The following is a 13216-nucleotide window of genomic DNA, read 5'->3' on the forward strand; positions in this document are numbered from 1 at the left end:
AGTCATACTTATAGATAGTTACAGTCCTCAAATGTATTCATACCCTCCCATTAAAGAAGGAAAAAAACAGCTGTCACTGAAATAATTATTAATTGTAATTCATTTATAATTAATAAGTTGAAATTGACAAAAGTAATAAATAAAAATGTACTGAACATCATGACATTGCTTTTGAACTGTGGTTCAACAGAAATAATAAAACAAACAAACAAAAAACAAGCAAACAAGCATGATGGGACCTGCTAACTAGTATTTTGTTGAACAACTCTTTGAGGCAGTCAAGTGTTTTCTGTAACTCTCAGTCAGACTTCTGCACCTGTTGACAGGTTTTTAGATTTTGACCCACTGCTCATCAGCAAAGTGCTCTGACTTGTCTGGGACAGTTTTTTTTGTTTTTTCTTTCTTTCGTTCGTTTCAACCACAATTTAAAAGCAATGTCTTATTTCACTAAATTATAATTTAGTAAATTTTTATTCACTATTACCTTTTTCAGTTTCTCGTTATTTGAGTGACTATTGTGATTTTTGCCTTTTCTTTAATGGAAGAGTATGAATACATTTAAGGACGACTGTATGTGCAGTTTTAAGGGATCGCTTTCTTGCCTTAGATTGGTCACAAATGTAGTTTTTTGGAGTTTTCTCTGTTTTTGTCAGGGTTGTGTTAGTTCTCCACTATGTTGTGTATGCAGGTCTAATTTTTTCAAAGTGGATTTGAACAATCTCTTTATTTAAACTGCATAACTCCTGTGCTGCAGCCAAGGCTTCTGTTGACAGTAACATAAACTCTCATTTGTGTGTAGGCTCTGCCAGCCAGGGGCCGCTGCTGCTCCTCCTCCTCCAACCAGAGGAGTCCATCGGTGAGGACTTCAAACTTTTTTTTTTTAAAGCTCCTCATCCCCGTCATGACGTCACAACATCTGGTTTAAACCCCTCTGGTTGCATCACCTGTTTGCAACCTACTTTTTCTTTTCCAGTCGGAAAAACCCCACTCAGAGGCTCACTAAGCTATCACAGGGGTCCATTTCAGATCACCTCGTGGTGCCCTCACCTCTGCCCACCCCAGGGTGCTCCTGGGAGCCACGCGGTGTGACGTCAGCCCCGTCCCGTTGCTCCAGCAGCAGGACTCCACTCCACTCCACGGTTTACTGACGGCTTTAACCCCTCCAAAACTGCGCCACCTTTTCCCCTCTGTGTCCCAGCGCCGGCCAGACAGAGCAGGGTTAAGTCAGCGTTATGTCATAAGGCTCCAACTTTATCCTCTCCTCTTGTTGCACAAGTTTTTTTTTTTTTTAAGTGGGTTGAAAAAAATAAAAATAAATTCCGGCCTTTTTTTTAAAATTTTTATTTCTTGCAACTCACAAGGAAAAACTTTTGCAAATTTGTACTTTTGCAAAATTTTATCGATATTTTGCAAACGTTTAAAAGGCTGCCGTGAGGAGGAACGTGGCTGCAGTAGTGGTAAGTTGATTTTTATTTTTTTAAACTGTTTGCATGCTGTTTATGTGCAACACTGTGAATAAGAAAAGTTTCAAAGCGACATTAGTTGCTAACAGAATTATGTACATAAATATGTGGTATTTATTGCTGACACGAAGAATGGTTTTGCTAAATTAAAGGAGGACTATTTGGGGACCATGTGACTTGTAAAACACTCGCGGACCGCAGGTTTGGACCGCCGCAACACACTGACGCGGTCACGTGGATATAAATTAAAATGTGTATTCAGGCGCGGGGAAAGTGCCGTTTTTGTCACCCACGGCAATTAGCTGCGTGTCCTCTCTCACAGCTCTGTACCTGCTGTGTTTATGCCGCCCTGATAGCAGCCTTATCCTAACGTACATCTGAGGATGGCTGTTAGTTTATCTGATGGCTTTGATCAGTGCTGCGGGCCGGGCTCCCCGCCGGGCAGCACGTGGACATACAGTACCAGAAACAACAGCAGCGGAGGGGGGCTCATTATGGACTGACAGTAAGGTGACTGAAGAGCCACAAACATGCTGAGTCAACCAGGTGTGAAACCATTATCAGGCATAAAGCTGCTGCGGCTGCACGGTGGCATTACTGTCGTTAAATATCTCACTTGTCCGCTTCGCGTTTTTCTGCGTTATTACGCAGCTAATCACACATTTAACCTTAAACTGTCTTAACTTGAACTCTGCTGCTATATTGACATTAATTAGCTGCCACTGTGTCATTAAAATGTGGCTACATTTACTTAAAGGCCGCTGTTACGCTAACTTCAGCGTTAAAATCAATTTTGCAAAAACGTCGATAGGTTTCGTAGCTTGTTTAAAAACGTTTCACCAAATAGGTTCAACTAGGAGCCACTCGGAGCCCCATTGGTTGAGTTTTGATCACAAACTAAAATGTTATTTTTTATAACTTAACTTTAAATTCCACTTAGCATTAGCTACATTATTAGCTAAAAAAAAAACTAGCAACCAGTGCCGTCTCTAGCTAAGGTGAGCATGCTAGCAAAGCTGCACACAAGATAAAAGTTTATATTTTGGCTGCTGTAAATTACTCAGTTTTGGTATACATGTTAAAATGGAGTAATTAGTTTGTAACTTTCCCATATATGGTAAATAATTTGTTTTTGAGTGCTATTGTATCTTTTTTTGGTACAGTGCAAACAGCTGGAAGGAAATCATACTTGAAATACACACTCAACCCCTCAGCTGAGCATTTCAACAAATCCATCCTGTCACCTTGTAGGATGACACTTTTTATATCATTATTCTTCTTCAGAAACAGTTGCCAGTTTAAACATGTATGACTAAACTACCACAATAGTAAAACTTGCCATTGGGTGGTGTAGAGAAGTTTTACTGAGCGTGAGCAGAATCACAGGTGAGCTGGTGTGCTCGAGGTGCAGCGAGTCAGGAGGGATAAGTGGAGGCAGAGGCAGAAACGTCATAGATCCGCACAGCAAAGGTATAGAGTTATATCTAGTAATGGTAAAGCAGGAAGTGATTATTTTCATGGAAAAATAGAGAAAACTTCTATATATGTAACTTTGATACTCAGAGACAAGTATTACGGTGATATTAATAACGCAAGAGGGACTTTAATCCATTGGATAGTTTAAATTGAAGTAGCCTAAAAGACTTTTGCTCTTCACTTATGTAAAGTCCACTTAAAACTGTGAAGAATTTTTAAAAACCATGTTCAGTGCAGGCTGTGAGACTAGGCAGTGGCAAAGAAACTCTGGCTTTTCTCGGCACAATTCACTTTACTGACGGTTGACTGGAGCGTGCGACTGCAAGACAAAGAGGACCATCCCTGGCATCTACTTATCACCCCCCTCTTCTTTCATTCAGGGAGACATAAGCCCCCCTGTCCATGTGGGGTCTGCCATTAAAACACAATATCTCCTCAAACTGCTCACATGGGCCTGTGTGGCTTCAGCCAACTCGATGCACAGCCCCGACAGCTGTTTTTAGAAACCAGACGATACCCAGACAGCAGTCAGGGATGTCAGACTGAACTGTAATGTAGGGCAACTCATCTAACATCATTTAATCACATCTAATGAACGACTTTCAGAGTTGCCACTGTAAGCCACGGAAAGAAATGGGTACAGATGCTTTTTTCATTTGAATGTAAAACTATTTTGTCCTTTCCCTCTTTTTTTCTGTGCACTTCCAGACAGTACCCAAGCTGAGTAGACAGTGCCATGAACCTCCAGGCTCCGGTTATGCTCTCCAAAAAGTGGTGGGCAGCCAACCATCCCTCAGGATAGTTGGGATAGATGGACAGACTGGAAGTTACCACCCGGATTCTCCAGTGCCACCCGGATGACAAAGAACACGATATAGTAAAGTCGCATTGTCTCTTGAGACAAGATGAACATTAAACAAACTTTTTTGGCAACACCCACAGAGTTGAGGAGATCTCCAGCTGGTTTATCCGAGATAGACAAACAACACAGCAAAGATTGATCCAAGACAAGTTATCTTTCTGCTAAACTGTCCTCAAGACTAAAGACCAGCTGATTATTCATATGACATTTTTCTATTTTAGCTGGTGTTGATTTTATACTCTACTACTTTTTGAACTTTAAACTATCCATGGTTTGCAGTCTCCCTAATTAGTGTACAGAACAGACATACGGCAGGACAGCAACCATGCCCAGACCAAGGACAGGGCCTGGCCCACCACCTGAGGACATTTATGAGTTCTCCATGGACACGGAGGAGGCACAGTCTCTTCAGTTGCATAGAAAAAGCTTAGACAAGACATCTCCTCTGAGTAAATATATAGAGGCTGAACACCAGCAAGCAGGACTGTTCTCTCTGTGTCCATACGACGCCTCCCCAGATGCAACTGTTGACCTGCAGAAGAAAAGGAGGAAGAAATGTGGGCTCTGCACTCCCTGCCTCCGCAAAGAGAACTGTGGTTCTTGCGCAAACTGTCTGAATCGCAAGACGGGCAAGCAGATATGCAAACAGCGCAAATGTGAACAACTGAAGAAGAGACGGAACGAGTGGGAGGTGAGTGAGGTATAGAAATGTTTAATATTAGTGTTATACAATATGGGGATTCTGTATTCGTGTTAGAATGACAGTAATATGAACATTTTATGTTTAAAATCCTGAATGCTTTTCTTTGAGGGTTATGAGTCTTTCAGGGTGAATACAGATGTCGATTAGTAATGAAGACGACCAACTATCAATGTTTGGAACCAAAATACTTTTGCAGTTAAAATGAAAATCTCGGTGTCAAAATATATCACAATGCAAACTCCCACAGAAAACTAAATTGGAATCCTTTTGTTAGTTATGCTCAACAGATGTTTACTTAAAAGAGAAATCTCCTTCAGTGTTGGTAGGCTATTACATGGGACATGCAACCAGTCAGATGGGCTGTTGATACAAAGAGGCGGTTGCATCAGAGTCAAAAAGCAGATTTTAAAACGAATTCATTTTTATCAGGAATCAGTTATAAAAAATAACAATTCCTCAAATGTTGAATATTGGATCTGTTTAGTGGCCGGACTGATAATCAGTCAACTTCTACTTTTCTTCAATAATGTTGAAGGGAAACAGTGAAAAAAAGCAGGTTGTGTTAAAAAAAACTATATCAATATACATATTGTTGAAGGTTGTTCACCACCACATTTGGACCATCCACCCATCCTCAGACATCTTTGTTCCCATTGTCGGTGCCTGCTCACTACTGGTTCATATTAGCATTCATAAGACCACAAGTAGGGAAACATTATTGATCACTCATCCTAGAGAATGTGTGCATGTACTTTTTGTCCACCTAAAACACACTAACTTTGTTAGATTGCACACTCATTTGGGACATTTTCACAACTGAAACATGTTTTACTTTGAGTCAGACTATGTTCTGATTGTGGCATTGTGAAGCAGTGCTCATGGTACTTGATCAGAAGACTAAAAAAGAGCAGAGTGTATCCATCTATCCATTTGCTATAGTGCAGCCATTACAGACATCACACACATCTTTTTAGGGATGTCCATTCAGACAAATAAAATTAAGCTTTGCAGCTGCCTGTGCTGCTGTTGGCAAGCCTTGCCCTGCTTCTCCTCAGGCTGGGCTTAGAGAGATAGTCAGTTGCTTATTTAAGCACTCACCCTAAAGAGCAACAGGCCACTATAATGTAAACAGATGTGGAGCATTTCATAGTAATTGAATTCCATCACTGCAATTTATAAATTAGAATTTTGAGTGTAATATTTTATTCTCCTCATGGCAACTGCACTGTCGCAGCATCTGCTTGTGAACCATTAGCTATTGTTTAGTCCAGAGATGGAAGGGATTGTCCTGCAACTCAAATATATTTATAGAGCACACGTCATACAATGGTGCAGCACTGTGTGCTTTACAAACAAGATTACACCACTACTGGTTAGACTATGACAAGCAAAACAAATAGTTTATTAAAAAATCTAATTTTAAATTAGTTGTGTGCAGTTGTTTGGATAAAATTATCCACTCTGTGGATTTAAACGTGAAAAAAAATTCATCCTTGGTAGCAAACACATAAATTAGCCTATCTTAAAATGTGAACACACTCTTATTTTTTCTAAATGATGTTAATGCTGCTTCCCACAAACTTATTTAAACCAGAGATCTGAACTTTGTCTTGTGCTGTCAGAAAACAAGAAGGGCCCATGCACTTACATCCACTATGAATGTAGTTCATAAATAGATTGTGAGTTTGCTGTTTGTGTGCTGACGATATGGGTAACCTTCTAATCGTCAGTTTTATGCATATGTTTCTCAAAAGTGTTAAAATATTCTCCTTGAAATGAAGCAATAGCAAAGTTTTAGTATGAGTGGACAGTGTTTGCACGGCTGGGAGAGCGTGAGGACTACCAAGCAGCAGCAGTGGAGAATTCCTGCAGTTGCCTGTGCTTTGTCCTTTGACCTCTGAGGCTTCGAAAGAGGGTGGGGGGTTAACCTTAGGCCATTTTGTATTTGTGTGTGTATGTGTGTGTGGGTGTGTAAAGAAAGAGAGAGAGAGTGCGGCTTCTTAAAGCGTTCACTTGTGTGTTAATGGAAGCGCGCGTGTGTGTGGCTGTGTGTGTGTTTGTACGTGCACCAGCATCTTTAACTGGGGGGAAGGGCTGTAAAGTCAAGGAGGAGGACGGGAAGATGCAGTAAATGGTCAGCAGTATTGGAGGGGGAGAAGCAGGAAAAACCAGATATGCTGCTAAAGCTTGACCAGTGAACACAAACTAAACAGACTAATAAACAGAGAAACGAGCACATCGCCTCTCTTTTCTGGTAGTAACATTCCCACAGTACCTGAACAGACGCAGACAGACTCGCAAAATCGCTAGACGGTGTTTAATGTTTTGTGAAGTAATGTGAAGAACTTAAAAGGAAAGAGGGAGTCTTTAAGCTTCTTTAGAGGCTTGTGTCAGTAGGATTTTTGAAGACCAAATCGGAAGATAAGGATGAAGTGTTAGATAATTTATAACCCCTTCCAATTCCTTAAAAATGTCAGAAGAAAAACAAAATATGCTAGTGCAAAATAATCAAAAATGACAATAAAACATCCATTATACTGTATTTTTGTGGGATCCATTCCATAAAAAATCAGTTTGATTACCATGTAGGGCCTGATGGATGCATTTTTTCTCCAAATTTGTATCACCTCTTCTCGATTTAAAGCGTTAATTTCAAGGGTGTATAGCATATAGTAAATGAAACCAGATGACGTGACATTTCCAGATTAACTCATATTTAGTCACAGTTACAATCTGCACACAGCTCTGAATCCATCTCCACACCCAGTGTTTTTCTTTGAATTACTCATAAAGTACGTCATTGTACAGGTTTGTTAATATCTAGATATGCAATTATGCTTGTTTTGTATTTCTACATCTTGAAGCATTGACGTTACAAAGACAGATCACCCCCCTGCAGAGTAAAATCTGTACTGATTTATGCTCTCTTTTTCCACATCTCTGCTTCTCATTTGAATAATTCACAGTCCCTATAGTTGCATATCATAGGCGCACCACACATCAAAATCAGTATCAGAACTTGCCCTTTCTAATGATAGAGTTGTTTTCTGCGCATGAAGGCGTTGTCAAGTTTTGAAATTACAGCAAATTTTTTGCAATGACCCCAACATAGGACTAACATTACATCAAACTTTGTATGACAAATAAACAAAACAGTGTATTTGCTTTTCAGTGCCCCTTCTTTGATCATGAGGCTATGGCGCTGAGCAAACATTTGCCTGGCTTGCCACGTCTGCAAGGAAACTACTGTATATGAACACTCGAGTGAATAAAATAATTACAGTTATTTCTATTAGGCACTGAGGATGTATTTTCCCCTCATTTTAAGTCATACAGTATCCCATCACCATGGTTGTGCAATTGCCTTATTCTAGACAGTCTGTACAAAACAATTCTGAAAAGATATCTGTACTGCCATCCTTTTAAGGTGAGATACTTATAAAAATGTCAGAATTTCATAATACATAACCCATTTTAGTGATATAAAGGGTGATATAAAAAATCTGCACATATTATCATATCAAATGCTGAAGGGCTTTATAGCTCAGATCTCCACCCTGTATGTCTGAAGGTTTAGATACCTTTGCAGACTTCAAAGCAGAAGTGTAGAGGAAAAGGTATGGTGTTTGTTCAGCCACAAACAGGGCTTCTATCAGCGCTGTGCAGGCCTGTCCTGTCTTGTCTGTTAAGAGGCTTCTAAAGTGGCAGCAACAACACATGAACAACGCCTCTGCAAAATGAGTATAGTTTACTGTCTCGATTCAGCAGTAAAGTATCAAAAATAGTCGCCTTTTTGTTTACGGGACAAACAAATGGGCTCATGTCTCTGTTTGGTGTAAAAAGCAAATATCGACTAGTACGAATCATTAGGCATATTCATATGTAATATGTCTAACAATAACATCACATTCCCTGCCATGTGAGTTCAGCAGCTGATACTGACACAGTCTTTGTTAAAGAGGTTCTCTGTTTGTGTCGTTGTTGTTGTCCAAAGCTAATAGCAATACTAATAGAAGTATACAGCCTCTATATTTTAAAACCCCTGATATCTGCCTGAACTCCTCCTCTTTTTCCAACAAACCTTTTTCACCCATTTCATTCACCATCCAGCACCAATACTACCTATTTTGAACGTTGTGGGGGCACAAGAACATTTAATTGGTGATGTTACATTTCTGTAGGAATGGCGGTGTCCAGATACCTTTCAGATGGATTGTCTCGACATTTTGAGCAATCTATCAAAATGACTGGAGAATATAATCTGCTGACTTTCATGATCCCCTGACCCCCGCCTCGCACAAGTTACAGTTTACATCCATGTCTATCCAGACTCATGAAATAAGTGAAGACCTTGAAGGACTTTAATTGGTGGACACCCAAGATTGGTGTCACCAATTCAGTATCGAGTCAAATGCGAAATATGGTCACAATCCTCCTTCTGTTCCTGGCTTATAGTGTGAAATAATGGCCGTCAATGTTTTTAAAGATTGTTATTCAATGTCGACATCATAAGATACAGTGAAGTTTACCTTTGACCTTTTGAATATGAAATGTCATCCATTCTTCATTTATTTTGATAGAGATTTGTGTAAACTTTTGCCATGATTAGTGTATGGATTTGTGAGTTCTGGCCAAAAAGTGTTCTGTGAAGTTACAGTAAAATCGATCTTTGTAAAGCAACATCTAATAAGCTTGTTGTTAAATCTAGGTGACTGTTTGTGTCAGATTTGAAGAAATTCAGACACTTCTTAAATATTGCATTCATAAGAATGGAACAGACAGATTGATGACCTAAAAAAAGTATGCCTCCAGCCACAGCTGTCTCCAGCGCAATGGCGTAATTACAAATTTTATTATAACACCTCTGGTTTTATGGGATGTGTCCAGGGTGCACCTGCCTCTAGCTCAGTGTCGGCTGGGATGGGCTCCAGGCTCCCATGTCCCTCTGCAGGATGAAGCAGGTATAGCAAATCACTGGGTAGTTTATGACCAAATCCCTGCAAAAGCACGAACATTTTCAGCTGTGTTTTGTGCTTAGAGCAAATTCTAGCACCCTAAACTAACACGGTGAGTAACCTTCTAAAGACCAGCTAGTCAGCATTGCCATTTTAAGCATGTTGGCATGCTGACTGAAGAATTTAGCTTGAAGCTCAGCCTCACTAAGCTGCCACCGTGGCTAGACTCTTAGTATTGCATAAATGCACAGTTGCAATGCACTAATGCCATATTGATCAGCAGTCATGTCAAGTTGCGTGTGTCAGATAAGTAATCAAAATGTAAATGTAACATGAATTAAAATTTTCAGTCAGCATGTTTCACTAGATCTGTTCAGTTATGCATTTCATATTGATCACAGAACAGCAAGTCAGAAAGCAAGTATTTGTATGGCTAGGCCAAGACAGCCACACAGCAAGGCCAAGATTCCTTATAGCCGGACCCTGCCTGTGACACTGCCTATCATGATGTTTAATATACACGTGTGCTGTATTGTTACAGAATGAGAACAATTTCATCACATTTCATCAATACTAGTATGGCCCTCAGTGATTTTTATTTGTCCACTATTTCTCCTGACAGTGGTGAACGTAGCTGGAGAATCAGAAGATGTGCATGATGTGCCGCTTCTCTCCATAAACAGTTCTTAACCAAGTATCCATCCATTCATCAATATCCCTTCCCCACAGTCCCTCCATCTCTGCCATTTAACCTCTGTATAGATCTGCCACATCCTCCATCTTCTCCTGTGACAACTGCTCTGCAGATCACTGTAGTACCACAGCAATCTGCCTCAGTATGTGTCTGGATACAACATCTCATACTACCCATGAGCCTTTACGTTCATGTAACATCATACTTAACAGCCTGGTTGAGTTTCCTGATAGTCAGTAATGTGCTCAGGATGCCTTAGAGGTTTCTTTGCAGTTAAACCACTTGAGACAGGTGACTGTAATTGCTCATGTGCATGAAATAGAGGATTAGGGTTAACAGAAGGATGTGCACTGCTTTTGTCTCTATAAGGAGTAGGGTATCCTAGCTTAATTAATACCACTAATTAGACTTTGTCTAATTGCAGGCAAACTACTCCAGCACCCTTGTGCACTGTCCATCCTCCTGTAGCCAAATGCAGATTTTTACAACACACTATCAGCACAGCTTTAATAATAAGCCTCACTCTGCTGTGTCTGGGTGTGGTGACTGTGTTTGTATGAGAGTTTTTTGCGGGTCAGGGGAGGCTCTAATCTGTTGTTAGATTAGGTGAGTAGGCAGTGTGTGAATGAAGTGAAGCTGAATGAAGGCACGGGCATGTCAGGATTATGACGCTGTCTCGGAGTAGATAGGATTTGTGTCTGTGCGTGATTACGCTCAGTCAGTGATTGCCAGGTGTCTGTCGGAGGCTGGGACAGTCTCAACGAGTAACGTATACTCTTGGCTGGCGTGTGTTTTGCATTACTTTTTCCTCATTGAGAAACGGTCATCCCTTCGTGGGTGTTTCCCAACATTTAAATCACAGTTCGGTGAATGCTTAATCGTGGATACGATATTTCACTTTCTTTTCCTATAACCACTACTTTGCTATTTCTGTAGGTTCTACTTGTTATATGAATACCTCTATTCAAACAAATAGTAATAAATTCATTACTTGAACAATAATTGTGAAGTCTATCTTCTCATGCGTAACATCTATCACTTGTGCGCTTGCACTGTGACTACGCTGTTAGTACCGCTACAGCTACCCCGGCCCACCTGTAACGAAGCACGCCGAAGCCAAGCAGCCGCTCTTGCTGTCCAGCTCACCACAAACACGCCTCTGCTCACACATAAACACACACACACACTCACACACATTCATACCCACACGTGGCCCTTGTGACGTCAGCAGAGGGGATTTCCCATGCCATATGAGAGCGTCAGACAGAAACTACAAACGCTGTGTCACTGTGTGGCTGCCTCGCCTCACCGCGCCACACTTCAGTTCCCTCTCTCTTTTTCGATTCTCCCCGTCTCTGTCTGCCTTTCGCTGTCTGTCCGTTTCACCTCGATCCGCCATGTCTTCGCCGGCAGTCTGAACTTTTGCTGACTTTGTTCTGTCTTTTTGCGTTTTTCTAATATAGCAGCCCCCTTTTCACTCTCGCACGCCATCGCTGTTTTTCATATCTTAACAGAAAAGCTTTGCCACACTGTTTGTTTGTTTTTTGCCAAACTTCCCGTTTCACAAAACCTGATCAGTGACAGCTTTTTGTTTTAAAGAGGGCTTCGTTAAAAAAGGAGAAATGCACCTTGCCTGCAGAACCCGATTGCTGATATGGACCAAACAATTTCCCCTTGGCTTTTGTGGTTGTGTATAGGACTTTGGCAAGAACGTGTGCTGATGTCTGCTTTTAAAGAGATGCAAGCTGGAGATGATCTTTCATGCTCAGAGTGTAAACATTCTGATCACAGGCCTCCAAAATATGCTTGGTATGCCATTCTTGCGTAGACTGTACAAAGAACATGTGAGTCCCCGGCAGTTTTTTTTCCTTTTAAGTGAAAGCTTTTGGCTGCCTTTCCTTCGCAGATCACTGATTTGCATACGTGAACACAATCCCAGCTGATGATCTGTGATGTTATGACACATAACTTTACTTTATGGAGCTTTAATGACTTGTCTTGTAACTACGCTGTACTCATTTCATGTGTCTTCACTCGTTTTGAGTCAGCACGGTGGGCTTTGCTGTGTAATTGTGCATTTTGCCTGTCAAGATTGGGGGAGTGCGTGTGTGTGCGCGCGCGTGTCTGTGTGTGTGTGTGTGTGTGTGTGTTTGTACTGTGCAGTCCAGTCCAGTTATTGCAGGCAGCCCAGACACAGATGGTGCTCAGCGATACCACATACCAGAGGCATTGTTTAGGGATGGCGAGTTCGAGGAGATAATTGACAGGCATAGAGAGGACCCATCCCCCCCAACGCACACACACACACACACACACACAAACCCACACACACACACACACACACACACAAACCCACACACACACACACACACACATACACAAACCCACACACCTCCCGCCCACCTTCACTTTGTTTCTTTATGTCAGCCTTTCTTTTATGGTGCTGCACACACACACATACAAACACATACTCACAGACCCTTGTGTTTTTTATTTTGACCTCCTCTTTTTCCTAGCTCCAGTTTCTCCCTCTCTCTCTCTCCCTCTCTCTCTCTATCTCTCTCTCTCGCCGCCCTCACTTGCTCTCCTTCAGTTTCACCCTAGCAGCAGAGCCCAGCCGGCCTCTGATTGGCGGACAGACTGCCTTTGTGTGCTATCTGTAGCGTGACGTCTCTCCGGCAAGCTCTGTGTGTGTGTGTGTGTGTGTGTGTGTGTATTTGTAAATGTGTGTGCATTTGTTCACGAGTGTATATGTTTAAAAAAGACCAGGGGAGGGAGGGAGGGAGGGGGTGGTTGAGGGGACATTCACATCATGTGTGCAGAAGGAGAAAGAAAAAAAAAAAGTGAACGAGTGGGAGGAAGCAGTGATAGCGATCAGATAGAAAAAAAATGCTTCTTGTGCGTGCGTGCGTCTGCGTGAGCGTGTGTGCGGTAGACCTATTGGCATAAGAGCAGGAGGGAGAGAGGGAGGGAGGGGGGTCGAGCGAGAGCGCAAGCGAGAGAGGGAGAGAGAGAGAAAGAGAGAGAGAGAGAGAGAGAGAGAGAGAACGTGCGTACGAGGGC

Source organism: Stegastes partitus, unplaced genomic scaffold, assembly GCF_000690725.1.
Source record: "Stegastes partitus isolate 25-593 unplaced genomic scaffold, Stegastes_partitus-1.0.2 Scaffold26, whole genome shotgun sequence".
In the NCBI taxonomy this organism is placed as follows: Eukaryota; Metazoa; Chordata; class Actinopteri; family Pomacentridae; genus Stegastes; species Stegastes partitus.